Here is a 19,461-nt window from a genome sequence, read left to right on the forward strand (position 1 = left end):
GATTATCTTAGCTTTTGTCATTTCTTATAGATGGGTCACTTCGACCATGTGGGGGTGACTACGAGCAGCAAGAACACTGTTGCTACTAATGAGTCCATTCACATCAAAACCAAAGTAAATGTGTTATGTAGATGAGTTACAAAGCAAGAGATGAACGGCTGGACTAATAACAGAGTGTCATTTAGTTGTATCAAATACACACATGCACACACAAGTGCTCGTAGACAGACTGTGGTGAGAAGGGAAAAGGAAAGGAAAGGGAAGAGAAACCCGAGCAGGACCAGAGTGGGATAACAGAAGTCCAGGAATAGTTGCAATCGATTGGCTGGATATGGATAGAACGAGAGGGTTGGAGGAAGAGACGAGTGGTCCCCTGGGTGGAATGCTGATAGTCTTACTGGGCCATACGAGACCAAATCTTTCCAAAAATGAGAGCGATAAGAACAAATGTGAAGAGAGTCACCTAAAAGATGAAGTGAATGACAAAGAAGACGAAAAGCTTGGATGGAATGCAACTATGAGTTTCCTTCTAGTTTTGTAGACACAGTCAAACACACAGTAACTCTAGAATTCTTAAAACGAGTAGGCCGATAGTCAATGGCCATCAGAGGAAAACAGAGCCAACCATTAGCTAAGCAGTCAATGACTATAGCACCGTGGGTAATTCTAGCATGCACCACACCAACCGGCTAGGGGATAACTGGACACCCTTGTGGGCCACCTAAATGTACAATCCTGACACATTTCATACTAAATAACTTCTTGCCATGATATTTATCCGTCACTTGTTCCTCGTGGTGAACAGCTAACGTGTGTGTAGTGCACTGGATTGTGTGTGTGTGTGTGTGTGTGTGTGTGTGTGTGTGTGTGTGTGCATGGCAGGTGGAAATAAGTGTGCATTAGCCAGCGAGCTAATCAATGGGGAAAAACCACTGAGCCTCAGCCCCTGCTCATGTTTCCGTCAGTGCTATTTATAGGGAAACACACGTGTGTACACACACATGCTACAGTAACACGCACACACACACACACACACACACACACACACACACACACACACACACACACACACACACACACACACACACACACACACACACACACACACACACACACACACACACACACACACACACACACACACACACACAGTCAGACATTAAACTTTTCTCCACAAAACTGAAAAAGTGGCTTAAGGAAAATCAAAAGTGTGAGCACTAGAACTGAATGTAGAGTGGACAAATGGGACCAATTATTTTCAATGTGTTTTTATTTTTGTACTCAATACTTTTGGATGTGTTTCACACTTTTCTCAACTTTTTTTTTTTTTTAAAGCCTAACCAGGGACAAGGGTTGCAAATTAGCCTGTGGCTAGAAGTCTTATGTACTTTGACATTGGCTACCTGTGGGTAGCAAAGTTTAATTATAATGTCCCTGTCAAATAAATACATAAATAAATAAATAAAATAAATAAACACACACGGTTGGTCAAAAATCTGTCTTCAACACAGCTTTGCGTGAGCTATAGTATGTGGAATAAGAGGAGTTAAATAACCAATTAAACATGATCCAAGGTACCTTGCAGAATAATGGCAAAGCAGTATATCATGCAGCGTTGTAACTATGAGTATCATCACTGTACTCCAATCCAAGCACACCTGTTCACACCTAATTTTCTTGCAGGTCTGCAAATGTTTAATGTACAATCTAGATTGCTATGTGTCAAAAATAGATAAATAAATCACAAAGTCGAAGAGCAGAACAACTTAGTATATTATAATAATTAATATATGTTGATGGGTTTTAGCCATTTGTTAACAAGCACAAGCGCATTCGGAAAACTCTGACGTATCTTAAAAGTCATGGCAGTGATAAAAGAAAGGTGAAAAAAGAGGTGTTAAAAATACAAATGAGTAATTAATTAATAAAACACATAATCAATAAATATCTAATAAATGTAAAAAAAATTGTTTATAATAAAGAATTAATAAATACAAATGAAGAGAGAAGTGAAAGATACGTAAAATAGTGTAATTTAATATAACTTAAAGGGGCTGTCTACACAATTGAAATGTGGGTTGTTGATGAGCTTTCTGTGTGCATGTTGGTTGTTGTATCTCTTTAAGGCCATTCAGGAATGCAGCTGAAGTGAAGTGAAGTGAATATATAACACATAGTGAAACCCAATATCGAAAGGCCTACTGAAACCCACTACTACCGACCACGCAGTCTGATAGTTTATACATCAATGATGAAATCTTAACATTGCAACACATGCCAATACGGCCGGGTTAACTTATAAAGTGCAATTTTAAATTTCCCGCGAAATATTCTGCTGAAAACGTCTCGTATGATGACGTTTGCGCGTGACGTCACGGATTGTGAGGACATATTGGGACACCATTGTGGCCAGCTATTAAGTCGTCTGTTTTCATCGCAAAATTCCACAGTATTCTGGACATATGTGTTGGTGAATCTTTTGCAATTTGTTTAATGAACAGCAAAGAAGAAAGCTGTAGGTGGGATCGGTGTATTAGCGGCTGGCTACAGCAACACAACCAGGAGGACTTTGAGTTGGATAGCAGACGCGCTACTGTGAGTACAGCTTTGGCTTCCAAACATTTGATCGCTTGCCCGTACGTGCGTGCCGCTATGTGCATGTCACATACGTAACTTTGGGGAAATATATGTGCTCTATGAACTTTGGGGAGGTGAATGGTACTTTGGGCTGTGGGATTGAGTGTGTTGTGCGGGTGTTTTATTTGTATTGGTGGGTTATATGGACGGGAGGGGGGAGGTGTTTGTCATGCGGATTAATTTGTGGCATATTAAATACAAGCCTGGTTGTGTTGTGGCTAATAGAGTATATATACTGTATGTCTTGTGTTTATTTACTGTTTTAGTCATTCCCAGCTGAATATCATGTCCCACCCGCCTCTCACAGCATCTTCCCTATCTGAATCGCATCCACTGCCCTTTAGTCCTTCACTCTCACTTTCCTCATCCACAAATCTTTCAAATCGCTCAAATTAATGGGGTAATCGTCGCTTTCTCGGTCCGAATCGCTCTCGCTGCTGCCGGCCATGATTGTAAACAATGTGCAGATGTGAGGAGCTCCACAACCTGTGACGTCACGCTACTTCCGATACAGGTAAGGCTTTTTTATCAGCGACCAAAAGTTGCAAACTTTATCGTCGATGTTCTCTACTAAATCCTATGGCAATATCGCGAAATGATCAAGTATGACACATAGAATGGACCTGCTATCCCCGTTTAAATCAGAACATTTCATTTCAGTAGGCCTCTAAGTTACATTTAAACCAGTGTGGGTGGCACTGGGAGCAGGTGGGTAAAGTGTCTTGCCCACGGACACAACGGCAGTGACTAGAACGACGGTAGCAGGGATCGAACCTGGAACCCTCAAGTTGCTGGCACGTCCACTCTACCAACCGAACTATACCGCCCCTCTCTGTGGTTTTATGTTGAGATCTATCCGTGTTTTTTTCATTTTATTTACTTACTTAGTTATTTATTTATTTAATTTAACTTTTTCAATTATTATTAATGTTGTTTTTTTTTGGTTACTTGTCAATTGTTTGTGACTGAAAACCCAAAAAACACATGTTGGAAAAAAAATAGGGGGGGGGGGGAGGGGATGTCTGCAATTTGCTTAAATTAAAAAAATAAAATAAAACAAGAACACCATGGCTAGCTTATGTTACCATTAAAGGTTTAACAGAACATATATATTTTTAAATGTTTCATTTTTCACAATTCCTAATTACTTTGAACAAAAAATGCCCGTCAATCTGGGGTCATTTGTCTGGCGTTCAGGCTTGTCACTTAGCTGTCCCTTGCACACTCAAACACAAGAAGCGTGTATACACACACACACACACACACACACACACACACACACACACACACACACACACACACACACACACACACACACACACACACACACACACACACACACACACACACACACACACACACACGCACGCACACACACACACACACACACACACACACACACACACAAGTACTTCACGAGAAGCAACTAATAATTAACATTCATGTTGTTATCAGAGAACATACATTCAAAAAAAGGCGACATTAGTAGCTATACTCTCACGGCTCGAGCGCATCCCGCTGCACATTCTTCAGTGTGCTTCTGGACACGCCCATGTGCGCTCCTCTGCAGCCGCGGCCGCGCCCCTCTCAATCTGCAATCTACACACCTGTCGCTGATTAGGAGGCACCACACTATTTAGACTCTTTGTGTTTTCCCTCCTCCGTGCTCATTGTGTTGTGTCCTTTTCCCTCGCCCTGCAGTATCCCTCTCTTCCCTCGATTCGAACTGTGTCTCGTCTCCCCGGACTTCCCCTAGACTTTTTGCTGCTTCCCCGGATCTTGACCTCTCGCCTGCCCACGGACCCTGACGCTTCTCTCCTGCCCTCGAACCTCTCGCCTGCCCGCGGACTTCCAAGCCAGCCTCGCCCTCTTCGGACTTCCGCATTCCTCTCAACATGCACCTTCAACACCTGCCGGTAACACTCTCCATTTAAACATGTCACATAGTCTTGCGGCAAGCCTTTTATTTGATTGCACACGTCACATCATCCATCTCAGCTGCATTCGGGCTGAAGGCCGGGTACACCCCGGACAAGTCGCCACCTCATCGTGGGGCACTTCAAATCATATCGAGAATAAATACGCCAAAGGCTAAACTGCTTCCCTGCCTCAATGCAGTCTTCTTCTCCCGTGTACCGTTACATAAACTTTGCTAAATTGCGATCATTAGGTGACAACACACAAAGCTTTGTGTTGAAAACTTTTATTTATTGATCTGTATCGCTCTGGAATAACCTGTCTCCAATTCTCACCGGCATTGAAAGTAAACAGGTTTTTAAAAGGAAACTAATATTTTATCTGAGTATGTAAATTAGTTTGCTTGTTGATGATTTTTGTTTGTTTTGGTATTGTGTAGTTATATTTATATGGTAACTAATATTCTGAGACTGTAAATTGTTTGCTTGTTGATGATTTTTATCTGTTTCTGTATTGTGTAGTTGTAATTATATGCTTTTACTTGTAATTGTATTGAGTTTGTGGATGACTAGTGGCAGGGACGTGCACATGATTATAGAGGGGCAGGAGCTCAAAGTCAGAAAAAGGCAGTACATTTTTTTTTGGTCCTTTACACAATATGGAAATTAATGTAAAATTAAATTTGCTAATAGGAAGCTAACTACTTAGCTGTGTGTTCTTTGTAGGTAAAAGTGATTGCCATTTCTTTTGTGTCAACAAATTATTGTCATAATGAGTTAATTCACATTATCATAGGCTTGGAAGACATGAAAAGCAACAAAACACTGGTTTATCATTAGGCTATTTATTGTTAAAGATAAGCACTTTAATATTGAACATTAAACAGTGCAACATGAACTTTGAAAAAAAATACAAAAATAAATACCAAAATGGAAAAAACTTCAATGTGAAAATCTGTCCTTCTTACCTTAAATTGATGAAAACACCATCAAGTTGTAACTTATGGTCTTTCTCACTTTCTCATGTGATCCGCCGTTAACACAGTGCATTTTATTTTGAAAATCAACCCGGTGTTTTATTTTGTATTTTGTACACTACTTCCTGTCCCGCACGATCCGCTCTGCGCGGAATTGATGTGCCATGCTCAATTGATGCGCCGTGCTCCGACGTCCGGCAAAAACAGAAGCTGACACATTGAATAATAGAATAATACAGCGTTTTTCTGAAATGTTGCCCATATTAGATGCTGAATAAGTGGACGGCGACTAGACCATAACTCACAGGTTCAAGTTGTTTTTTTTGCATCCCTCACAGGAATTTATTAATGTTGTTTAAAGAAAAAAACAAAAAAAAACAAAAAAAAACACACATACACACAGGCAGAGGGCACTTTTTAAGACGAGGCAAAAAAGGGCAGGGGTTCAAGCACCCATAGGGCCCTATGTGTGCACGTGCCTGACTAGTGGGTTGTTGTGGCAACCAGCTAATGGGGATCCTTAATAAAAATCAAAATCAAAATCTTACAGGTGTAATTTACGTGCTAAAAGCCATACAATGCTTACAATATTTTGAAAAGTTAGTGCCCTCTAGGCATCCGCGTAAAGGTTGCAAACAACCCGTTTAATAAGTAAGTAAATACCAGGATTTAAAATTGACAGAAACATTGTACTGCACAGAGTATAAACAAATGCTGAATGTATATTAAGCAGCTACCTACTGTAATAACTAATAAGAAATAAATTAAATATATTGGACAAGCGGTAGAAAATGGATGAGTGGATAATGTTGGAATGGAATGTCGGAATATACACATTTGTATGAATATATATATATATGTGAGCATTGCACAGGCTAAAATGCACTTATGTTAAAGTTAAAGTTAATGCAGCTATGTGTTCAGCTGATTAGATAGTGGTGTTGAATGACAGTAGAATGTTACACAACATTCTCTTTGTTTACTCACTGTTTCATTGATTGATTGATTGAGAAGTTTATGTTAGGTTTGGGCGAAAATGAGGACTCAGGTGCAGAAGAGTGACAATTGACTCAGACATTATTTAGATAGTTTTCTTTGCTATCTCTTGGACAGAGTGATTAAAACAAAGTGGCTACAAAATCCATCTATGATATATTCGAGCAACAAAAGGATATGTAGCATAGGGCATAAGGCAATAAACAGAAAATCACTCCATAAGGAGGAAAAAGGCAATAGCAAAAGTTCTATACGAGTCTAATAACAAAAAAACCAACAATCTATGATTATATACAAAAAGGTAAATCACTCATGCAAAGAAGTCGAGAAGCTATAAACAGCAGTGGCGTGCAGTCACTAGAGGCAGGGGAGGCGGGGACTCACCTGCCATAATGGAAAGAAAAAAAAAAGGTAAAAAGAAAAAAATAATAATTAAATTGTTATATGTATCCAGTGATTATACTAAAGTTATTTTTCATTTAACTTCACCAGTTTTAGATTATTTTTATTTTTATTTTCACATTTGCCGTTCAAATACTGAACACGTTTGCAAGCGATTGTTTATTTCCTCTCGCCTGGACTTTTATTAAAAACATGGAGGATTACATATGTAAAATAAAACAGTTTTCTAAACTGGACTTTCAATCGAAGCAGGAGGTAATAATTTAAGGTAGACCAACGCCGGAGCTAAAAGGTTTGCTTTTGACTTCAAGACAGAAGACCCGTTCTTTTCAAACGGCGTGGTACACACGCAGAGGCTGGCTGTGTGGATGTCCAGCAAGAAAGGTAAGACCATAATAATGTTTTTTTTATTAAATGTGCTTTTTTGTGTGCTACAGTTGTGTAAAGAATGCTGGTATGAGCTTTTAAACATAACCCGTTAACTGCTGCCAATCACATGGTGAATAAGATACTATTTAGGGTTCATATGTTTGTAAATCTGACTGTGATGATGCAGTGCCTCACCAGACATTAACCTCACCGCACGCCACTGATAAACAGAAAGTATGTTATAAAGTGTTGAGAAGCCTGTAAACTAAAAGCGCTCCAGAAGGAGGAAAAAGGAAGACACGGCACTATGAAAATTGATACAAAAAAGACTTGACCGAAAAACTCTTAGCAAAAGAAAATCACTCTCACATATTGGAACAAAGAAATCAATAAATTGGGGCAAAGAGCAACCGTGCCAGAAACCTGAGGGTTGCAGGTTCGCTCCCCGCCTCTTACCATCCGAAAATCTTTGCCGTTGTGTCCTTGGGTGGGACACTTCACCCTTTGCCCCCGGTGCCACTCACACCGGTGAATTGAATGATGAATGATAGGTGGTGGTCGGAGGGGCCGTTGGCGCAAATTGCAGCCACGCTTCCGTCAGTCTACCCCAGGGCAGCTGTGGCTATGAAAGTAGCTTACCACCACCAGGTGTGAATGAATGATGGGTTCTACATGTAAAGCGACGTTGGGCACTTAGAAAAGCGCTATATAAATCCCAGGTATTATTATTATTATTAAAGCGAGACAATACTTATCAAACTTGGTTGAAGGCTGTGGACAAGGCTGGCGGTACGTAGCAAGACGATATACTCTGGCAACAAGACAGGGGAAGACGAGGACTATATACACATGAGGGAGGGTGACACAGGTGGGCACAATCAGGCAATCGGGAGAGACATCAGACCAGTGACACAGGAGGAAAGGCAAGTGGCTTGAAACGAGAGGAGGATTAGAATTTTCAAAATAAAACAGGACGTTTGCCAGACAACCCCAAAACAGGACTTCCCTCACCACGGTGTGACAGTTTATTGACATCTTAAAGAATTTAATCCATGTAATGCTTTAAAAAGGCAAATGAATGGCACAAAAAGCCAAAAGGCTTGTTTCCATTGTGGTCCATTAAATATTCATTACATTTGATACATTCAATAATAAAAGATATGTAACATGTATATAACAAATTAAGTTAAAAAAATTGATAAATTATGTACATATACACAGTATACATGTCAGGTAAGATTGATGGCTGTCTACACTTTTAAACCGGACACAAGTTTAATAGCGCCATTATTATTTTGGTAGCATGTTCACATCACATCAATGCCACTTTTGCATTCATCAAAAGCCAATGACAACAACAACTTCTTCGTTGGACTCTCTCCGCTGTCTCACCCTCCCTATGGCGCTCCCATCGCCCCCCTCCTTATCTCGCGTTCCTAGTGGGAGTGAGACAGATTAACGTCACTGCTGGTTTTACTTATCGTACTGGTGCCAGCTCAACCCTGCGAGGGATGGGGTGTGAGCACAGTGCATCACCACTCAGTGTTGTCAGACTGTGTAGATGGCCAACACTTGCTTTGCCACTGCTTGCTGCTTGCTGCTGATTGACAGCTACTAAACGGAGAAAAAGCAGATGCTATCAGATGAAAAACTCTTGTCTGATGATATCACAGGAGCTAATTGTCACTCTCGGTTTCCTATTTTTTGTTGGTTGGTATAGAGGCAAAGAAACAAGGACGTGCAACAGCATGTGCATACAAATTTGTGTTCACCTATCTTTGTTGTAACCACCACCCTCCAACCAATACACACACACACACACACACACACACACACACACACACACACACACACACACACACACACACACACACACACACACACACACACACACACACACACACACACACACACACACACACACACACACACACACACACACACACACACACACACCTAGAGCTTAATGAAGCAGAACTCAGCCTAGTGCCCATTAGCTTGATAATTAATAATTTCTCCCTGCCTCTTAACACACTTATCATCATGCAAAGGGGAGGGTTGGGTGTGTGAGAGTGTGTGTAGTTTGCATTGTGTAGCTGCCAGTACATGTGCAATTTGGCAGATAAAAATGTATGTATCTAATCTAATGTCTTATAGGATGCTAAACTTAGGGTAGAACTATTTATACAAAGACACTTGAAAGAGCCCCTTTAATGCTGACAACTGGACCTGAAAATGTTGTCTACGTGTAAAATACTCCCCAAAATACACAAAATTGTGATTTTAGATTTTTTTATTTAACAAGCACATTTTGGAACGCCCACTTTTAGCTCCATAATGTGGGCGGGCATGCATCAGCCTGCTGACGTCACCAACAGAAGACTGGAGGCAATTTCATATTGTGTAGTTAGGGCCTGCTCTACTAAGATCCAAACACCACGCACTAAACAGCTTGTGCAATTGATAAAATTGTGTGTACAATTAGTAGGCGTGTTGCGTGTGATCTACTCAGACTGAAAAGTAGTGCCTTATTTAAATGAGTTTTTTGTGAGCACTATGCGGCGTTCATTTATTTATATTTATTTATTTACAGACATAGTTTTGTATTACATTATTGTTTCTTTTGTTAATATCAGAGTCTGTTCTGCAAAAAGGTAATCCCCAGAAGCGCACAGTTTATAAATAGGGACCCACGGTTAAAATATACATCATCGTATAATATACAAAATACAGTACAATACAAATCATTTCAAAATCTACCCACCAAATACCCATTTACCACAGAGACACTCTTACTGTACATTAATGTTTTTATACTGCTATCTGTGGTGTTTTGCTGTGTTTTCAAACAAGCAACAGACATGTACCACTTTTTATGGGCATTTTAGAAGCAGTCCTGCGGTGCATCTAAATAGGAAACCACTTTATTTTAGGTTACGCTCATGGGAGAGGCTGGCACTAACTGCGGGTGTGCGCTGCAAAGTCCAGACGCATGAAAATGCATATTGCATGAAGTTTTTTTCACATTGGAGATATGCTAATAATATACCTTCTATATGAAAAAACGAACGTCATTAAAAAAACAACAGCAAACACCGAAACGCAACAATTGCATTCATTTTCATCAGCTCCTTAAAGGCGAACTGCACTTTTTTTCCGGAATTTTATCTATAATTCACAATCATTATGAAAGACAAGAACACATATACCTTTTTATTTTTAAATACATTTTAACTCGTAAAAAAACGTAAATAAAATGGAACCAAAGGGAGCCATGAAGTCATTGCGTCTATTTAGTCTTTTCCGACAATAAAACCCAATAAATGACCATCCAAAAAGCGCCAACAATACTCAATTTGCATTTTGTGACTTGAATATTAACTAAGTATTAGCAATATTGTTATTCAAACGTTAAGGACCTACATTTAGTGGTGTATTGATTAATAAGAGAGAGGCAACTTCTGTATGCTGCTGAAATTAAATCATCCGCTGCTGAGCTGCTTTATCGCTTCAGAGCTCGTGAAAGTTAATTTGAGATTATAAATAGGGTCTCTCATAAATTGAGAACTTGGTACACTTTGACAGCCAATTTAGACCCATAAGGCGAAAAAGACATGAAAATAAGTTTGTTGCACACCACCTTTTTTCTCTGCGAGCATTATGAGTCATTCTACATCTAAAAAGGAATATATGAACCCCCTAACAGTCACGCAGCATTCCAGTGACAGCAGACATTGTACAGTAAGTGATATTTTATTAAGTTTGTTGTCTCTCATGAAGTCTGCAGTGAGTAGTAAAAGGTCAAGTCAAAGTTGTGACGTGTATGTGACATTAATGCGCCGCCGTATGGTTAAAATGGGCAAAATACGTAAATATTACATGTTATTATGAATGTGCCTGTTACTACATTATATGGATAACTATAGTGTGTATATACAAGTTTGATGAAAGCGTTTGGATGTTTTTTTAAGCGCTTTATAGGCAGAATAGAGTGACTTCTATAGGCTCCATTGTTAACCGACTTTTGATCAAATTTATTTTCTAGTTTGAATGCTTAAAAAACGAAAAACATATGTGCTTCTCTTATATAAGAATTGTCAATGATATGCAGTGCAAAAAAATGTGCAGTTCCCCTGTAAGTCATCCAGAAATTTCACATTTCTAAAATAATATTGCTGAATAAACAATCTTTTCATTTTTGATAGTCCATATATGTTGACAAGAATACGCAGGATGGAGCAACAGCACAATCACTTCTTTTTCACAGCGGTGTGTGTAACTGTGTCAGTTTGCACGCATTTTCAAATAAAGACGCACAATTGTGTTCGGAGTTGAGTTTTAGTCATGATAAATCACACTGTGTGCGCTAAATAATTGTATTTGCATCTTTTCTCAGTATTGTGGGCGTTCTGAGGATTAGCATATAGTCTGCATATTTATGAAGACAGAGACACTAAATGGATTGCGCTCCTTATTGTACTAACTAAAGAGGTGCAATAATCTGTGCACAAGTTTAGTAGATCAGCTTTGCATGTGCCATTAAGTTTGCACATGTTTTAGTGCACGCAAAATTTTAGTAGATCTGGCCCTATGTGTATTGGTTGTATCTTTATTTCAAATCTCAACATTTTTGGGATGGGCGAAGTGAGAGGAATGACATTTGCAGCGATCAGTTTAACGAATCTGGCTTCAAATAAGAAACGTTTTGGTCTGAGTTTGAATAGACAATGTAAAAACCTCATGCCAAATGTGATCCCGAAAAATTAGAAGCATCTGCAAGGAGAAAAAAACTGAGCCAGAAACTGTGGAAAAACTGCAAAAAAAGAGCAAACCCAAGGCTCAAAAATGTGAAAAATAAGGTAAGCCAGGATTATTCTATTTTGTGTTCTCGGCTACTGATGCTTTCCTCAAGATGCTTGAGAACACCCTGGCTATGGTGTCTATGGTAGAGGAGATGGAAGAGCAGGAAAGTCTTTTATACTTCTCTTTTGCCTAAAATCTTAACCATATCCTTTTTTAAGTAATCATGGGCCAGGGTGACAAAAACATGCATTTAATTGATGCATATAATAGTTTTATATGCTTTTATCCACACTGTTTGTACAGGGAAATGGGCTTCAGTTCTGTCAATGACGTCACACCAGGAGGGGGCGGTATATCGGGTCTGTTGACGGAAAGGTGGCGTTCCAAGTACAGTTAGTTATCTACCCATTGCTCAAAAACTAATTGATATAATGAGAAATGACTGCCAGATTTATTTTCAGGAGCAAACTTGTTAGTGAACGGTCGGTCATCTGGTCCTTTAAGGTCCTTTAAGTAGTGTTATGTTATTCAAAGGAATCAATTGATCTCTTCTTTAGTTGTTTTTCTTTCCCTGTGATCTCGATGTTGAACACAGTGAAAAAGAGGCAGCCAGACCGAGAGGGAAAAGACCAAAAGAATAAACTTGAAAAGAAAAAAGGTTGGTTAGTAATACTATTTTACTGACATTTACTGATGACTCCTCTCCTAGTGTCATCCAGCAAGTTTGATTCCTTCCTTTTGTTCTTTGCTCATTCCCTTTATCGTGTTTGCTCCTCCTATTCGCAGCACTGAAAAGAACATCAAAAGCGTCTGAGTTGGATGAGAAGTGACAGTGTTGAAAATTGGCATGCAGGAACATGCCTGATCTAACGTGTGAGCCTAAAGGCCTCTACTTCCTGTTTGTCACTCTTCTCTGACTATCCCCCAACTCTTCCTAAATCCACTTTCACTTTTAAACTCCCATGTATTGGTATTTCCATTTGTTTAGCTACCATTTATTATTGGGGGGAAGTTGGGAGAAAAGTGGTAGAAAATGGATGGATGTGTTTTACTTTTGCAGCTGTATGTACAAATAGCGCCTCTGAAGTGGCAGCTGTGCTCCTTTAATGTAATTTTAAAGTGTCTCTTTTTTTTCATACCAAGACGTCGCCGCTGATACTGTACTCTCTCGTAGTTGCTGCGTTTATCTTTGTTTCTTGCACTGAACAAAGAGAGCACAGTCTAACCAGTCAAATTCTTTGTGTGTTAAACATACTTGGCCAATAAATCTGATTCTGATTCTAAAAAACACTCGGATGAAATGTGATACATTAATTGACAGTGTATTTAACAATTTAATACATACACATTTGAAAAGGTATTAATTTGAGACGTGGTGTTAGATTTTTGGACAAACTACCCATCAACATTTTCAGTTTGTACAAACAAACTATAGATGCTAACATGTCCTCTCATGTGTTAGAATGAAACATTAGTTAATAGTTATAAGATGGCAGTATAAATGATTGTAAAACCTTTGACAGCGTCTTTCGTCTTCTTTGGGCCCTTTGCTCTCCTTCTCCCATTTGTTTGAGCAAACTCTCTCGGCACTTCGCTGTTCTGCCACACACCCAGGCCACATTACCTGCAGTGCAATCTACACCACCGTAGGTGCATCTCTCTCATGTGCACACTGTTGGTGCAGTCTTGGGAAAACAATGGATTATATAATTAAACGTATTAAAATATTCAGCGAAGAAAAAAAATACAAATAAAGCTTTTTTTCAGTCGAATTTATCGACTTAATCGATGCATCGTTGCAGCCCTTTTGGAATCATGCTGTCCGCATGAAGCAAACAAAACAGCCAGGCCGAGTGTGGCGAAAGTCAGGAATAGATAACTCTCTGATTAGTGGCCGAACACTAATCAGAGGCAGGTGAAAATAATCAGCACCCATGGTAACCAAGAAACACAAACTCAGGGGTGCTGCAACAGAACTAAGGAAGTCTTAAACTAAAACAAAACATGATCTGGGCAACGGATCATCACAAAACACAACAATAACAACAACAACAACAACAACAGAACAACATCAGCAAATACGATATGTACAAATATGATACGAAAAGTGATAGCAAAGAAGCAGTTAGTGAAGTAAATATTAATAACACAGAAATGACAATAAACATTATTACACTATGAATGGAGCAATACAAATACCATTAGAAACAGCACTATTGATAATGAATAATAACAATAATTACCTCTATTACCAACAATACAAATGTTTCAAATGCAACAGTACATACTGTATATGTAATGATAACTTGAAATACAAAACAAAACAAATAAATGGAGGGGAAGAAATATAAGCTAACTGTGTTAACCTTGTAGATTGTTATAGTTACAATAGGTTAAGCTTTGTCAGCGTGCCATGTTTTATCCAGTTTCCCCTAGGGGAACAACGTTAATATATGTTTGACGAAACATGATTATATGCATGAGTGTATGTATGCATATGTGCTTGTACATGTACAGTATGTGTATATGTATGTTTGTACCACGAGTGTGTATGTATGTACTGTATTTGTAGTTCTCCACATATCTTAAAATAAAGCCTGGAACTCCACCAACTATCTGCCCATCAGCTACAGCCCCCCCATAATGTGCCCATGTCACATATTAAAATTACAACCTGGCCCAACATGCTCAATAAGACTCACAATCTGACTGGCAATCAGTTTTGTAATAAATATATATGTATGTATGTGACCTGCCCTCTGTCAGGCACACTTTAACGTTGTCCTGATCTTCCTTTCAGAGCCGTCTCCTGTCTGTCCCACGCTATTAAACAGGGGCAGGTGCATATGAGGGTGCAAAGGAAAACATAAAAATAAGCTTTATTTTATTTTTTTCTAACATGGTTGCACTCAAGGCCTAGAAACAATGAGCAGTTATTTCTTTGAAGTCAAATCCAATGTTGTATAGGGTGGAACTGTTAATCACTGATAACCCTGCAGCTTCTCCCCCCCACTCTTCCATTGTTGCCCTCCTCCTTCCACATCTCTTCACCTCATACCTCTCTCACTTTTTTGTTTTACCCCCTATCCCCTCATTGAATCAATTCTCACAAGAGTCAGCATTTTGAGTGTGTGCGTGGGTGTGTTGGTAGGTACTCTCAATGGTGTGGCAGTGAGCCTTGCATGGTGCCAGCAAAGCCGACTGGAGTTGATTTTGGCGGAGAACGCTGGTAATTCTCTTAAACCAACAAAGCCGTTCCATTAGCCCCCCGCTGGTGTGCTGGAAAACAGACACTGTTGTGCTCCCAAAACACAAGAGCACCGCTAAACACGCCAGACACACACACACATAGTGTGTATAAGACACAAACACACATTTAATACTGTTTTCTGAGGGTGTAGTCACACTGAAAAACTAACTCCGGAGCTTTTGCTTTCATCTTTAGGTGGATTTGATCCTGTGTGAAGAAGGGAGCCGAGACCACTTCAGAGATGGGTCTTGCAAATGAAGTATGGTGCAGTTTGGTTAAATTCCCAGCGGGCACAAGACGTTGAAACAACATCTAGAACTTGTTGAACTGGGTCCTGGCGTTGAGCAACATAATGTTGGAACAACATGCTTTTTGACATTTAATCGTTTATAACCTGGCGTTTATTTAACGCCAGGTTGTGATGTTGATTTGACCTTGATTTGACCTTGGAAATTTGGTAATTTCCTAACCAACAACGTAGATCCAACGTTAGACATCATCTATGTCTCAATTCGACTGTAATAATCAGTAGGCTTTAGTTGCTCAAGTGGGATATTTTTCTATTTTCCACAATAAAAAGTGCCCTTGTTCAAACTAGTGTTGTCCCGATACCAATATGTTGGTACCGGTACCGGTACCAAAATTATTTCAATACTTTTCGGTACTTTTTGATACTTTTCTAAATAAAGGGGACCACAAAAAATGGCATTATTGGCTTTATTTTAACAAAACAATCTTACGGTACATTAAACATATGTTTCTTATTGCAAGTTTGTCCTTCAATAAAATAGTGAACATACAAGACAACTTTTATTGTATTAGTGAGTAAGCAAACAAAGGTTCCTAATTTAGTCTGCTAACATATGCAGTAACATTTTGTCATTTCCCATTCTATTATTTTGTCAGAATTATTAAGGACAAGTGGTAGAAAATGAATTATTAATCTACTTGTTCATTTACTATTAATATCTGCTTACTTTCTGTTTTAACATGTTCTATCTACACTTCTGTTAAAATGTAATAATCATTTATTATTCTGTTGTTTGGAAGCTTTACATTAGTTTTGGATGATACCACACATTAGGGTATTAATCCGATACCAAGTAGTTACAGGATCATACCTTGGGACGGCGTGGCGAAGTTGGTAGAGTGGCTGTGCCAGCAATCGGAGTGTTGCTGGTTACTGGGGTTCAATTCCCACCTTCTACCTTCCTAGTCATGTCCGTTGTGTCCTTGGGCAAAACACTTCACCCTTTGCCTCTGATGGCTGCTGGTTAGCGCCTTGCATGGCAGCTCCCGCCATCAGTGTGTGAATGTGTGTGTGAATGGGTAAATGTGGAAATACTGTCAAAGCGCTTTGAGTACCTTGAAGGTAGAAAAGCGCTATACAAGTATAACCCATTTATCATTTATCATTTATTACCTTGGTCATATTCAAAGTCCTCATGTGTCCAGGGACATATTTCCTGAGTTTTTAAAGATAATATACATTTGAAAAAAATGAAAGAAGATATTGTGATGCCAAAAAATATCGTGGTAATCATAGTATCGACCAAATACTCTCCTGTACTTAGTATCATTACAGTGGATGTCAGGTGTACATCCACCAATGTCGGCTTAAGATGTTAATTTGACCAGTGAATTTTAGTCATTTCCCGACCAATATTCTACAACACAAATAAAATGTACAAACAACATGCTTTTAACGTTTACTCATCAACGTTTACTTATATAGACCGGTGCAGTGGATGCCGAGTGGATACAGTTAATAATGTGACAGTCTAGTCCAGGGGTCCCCAAACTTTTTGAGTCCGGGACCGCATTGGGTTAAAAAAAATTGGCCGGGGGCCGGGCTGTATATATGTATACATAAAAATATATATATATTTTTTTAAACTTGGGACTTCCTGCGGGCCGGATTTTGGACGCTGGTGGGCAGATTGCGGCCCGCAGGCCGTAGTTTGGGGACCCTTGGTCTAGTCCATAATGACGTTTATTTAACGCCAGGTTGTGATGTTGATTTGACCTTGATTTGACCTTTGAAATTTGGTAATTTCCTAACCAACAACGTAGATCCAACGTTAGACATCATCTATGTCTCAATTCATAAATACAAATATTTTGCAAAATTTTTTAAAAGTCAGTTTTAAAGGTCATGCATGGACACAATGTTTTGTGTCTGCTGAGTTGAGCAGAAATTTTTGAAAATTCAGCAAAAAGCATGCAGATATGACGAAATGTGACTGCTTAGTGCGGGGGTCGGCAACCCGCGGCTCTAGAGCCGCATGCGGCTCTTTAGCGCCACCCTAGTGGCTCTCTGGAGATTTTTCAAAAATGTATGAAGAATGGAAAAAGATGAGGGGGAAAAAAATCTATTTTTTTGTTTTAGTATGGTTTCTGTAGGAGGACAAACATGACACAAACCTCCCTAATTGTTATAAATCACACTGTTTATGTTAAATATGCTTCACTCATTCGAGTATTTGGCGAGCGCCGTTTTGTCCTACTTATTTTGGCGGTCCTTGAACTCACCGTATAGTTTGTTTACATGTATACATTTCTCCGACTTTCTAGGACGTGTTTTATGCCACTTTTTCTGTCTCATTTTGTCCACCACACTTTTAACGTTGTGCATGAGTGCACAAAGGTCAGTTTTGTTGATGTTATTGACTTGTGTGGAGTGCTAATCAGACATATTTGGTCACTGCATGCCTGCAAGCTAATCGATGCTAACATGCTATTTAGGCTAGCGATATGTACATATTGCATCATTATGCCTCATTTGTAGCTATATTTGAGCTCATTTAGTTTCCTTTAAGTCATCTTAATTAAATTTATATCTCATGACACATGTAATATGGCTTTTAATTTTTTGCGGCTCCAGACAGATTTTTTTTTGTATTTTTGGTCCAATATGGCTCTTTCAACATTTTGGGTTGCCGACCCCTGGCTTAGTGACTGCTAAGATGGTAAGTATGAAGTTATTATACCCAACAGACATTTTCTGGGGACCATTGCTGGGTTGCATGTGAAGTAATGTCTGTGTGCTGTCGATAGAGGGGACCTACGATGATATTTGTCTTTTCTGACTTATAAATGATAAATAATGATAAATGGGTTATACTTGTATAGCGCTTTTCTACCTTCAAGGTACTCAAAGCGCTTTGACAGTATTTCCACATTCACCCATTCACACACACATTCACACACTGACGGAGGGAGCTGCCATGCAAGGCGCTAACCAGCACCCATCAGGAGCAAGGGTGAAGTGTCTTGCCCAAGGACACAACGGACGTGACTAGGATGGTAGAAGGTGGGGATTGAACCCCAGTAACCGGAAACCCTCCGATTGCTGGCACGGCCACTCTACCAACTTCGCCACGCCGTTACAATATTGTTACAATATTGTTACAATATTGTTACAATATTGGATACTCGTGTTAAACGATGCCAAGGCATCAAATCATAAGGTTCATGCATTTTGGCGTGAGCATGCGCGCAGTTTTGGATGCATCTGTTAGTGGGGTTTTGCATTCTGGCGACATTATGATGTCACAGAGAGGTGGACATACTTATTTGGACATTAAGTCAAGCTATCAGCCAGAAAGGGAAAATGAAGGATAAAGTATTATTTTCATCTAATTTTGACATGTACAAAATGCAACCGATGTGCCACATAGAGTGACATAAATGTTGCTAAAAGCAGTTTCTGATGCAGCTGAGCGATATGACCTTAAAATAAAATCTGATTTTTTTCTAAATAAATCTGATTTAGAATCCCCCCCCCCTACTTTTGAAAGAAAACAAATACATACAACTGACATAGGTTATTCAAAACAAGTTTTGCTTTTATTTCATCAAAAACTACTAGTTTGAAATGACACTGCATGCACTGCATCTTTCTCTTAGCAAAATTCTAATTTGTATAATGTTGTTCTTTTTAGACCAGATATAAATTGTACGTTTTATGGAATCATTTTCAAAAAAACTAAATGAAGAGCTTTCTCTGGGAGGCAATACTTTTGTCTTGAATAAAATACATCTCTTAACAAACATGTAGAATTGTACATTGCATGCAAATAAATAATAATCTCTAACATTGGGATTAATA

Source organism: Entelurus aequoreus, linkage group LG02 (genome assembly GCF_033978785.1).
Source record: "Entelurus aequoreus isolate RoL-2023_Sb linkage group LG02, RoL_Eaeq_v1.1, whole genome shotgun sequence".
Classification (NCBI taxonomy): Eukaryota; Metazoa; Chordata; class Actinopteri; order Syngnathiformes; family Syngnathidae; genus Entelurus; species Entelurus aequoreus.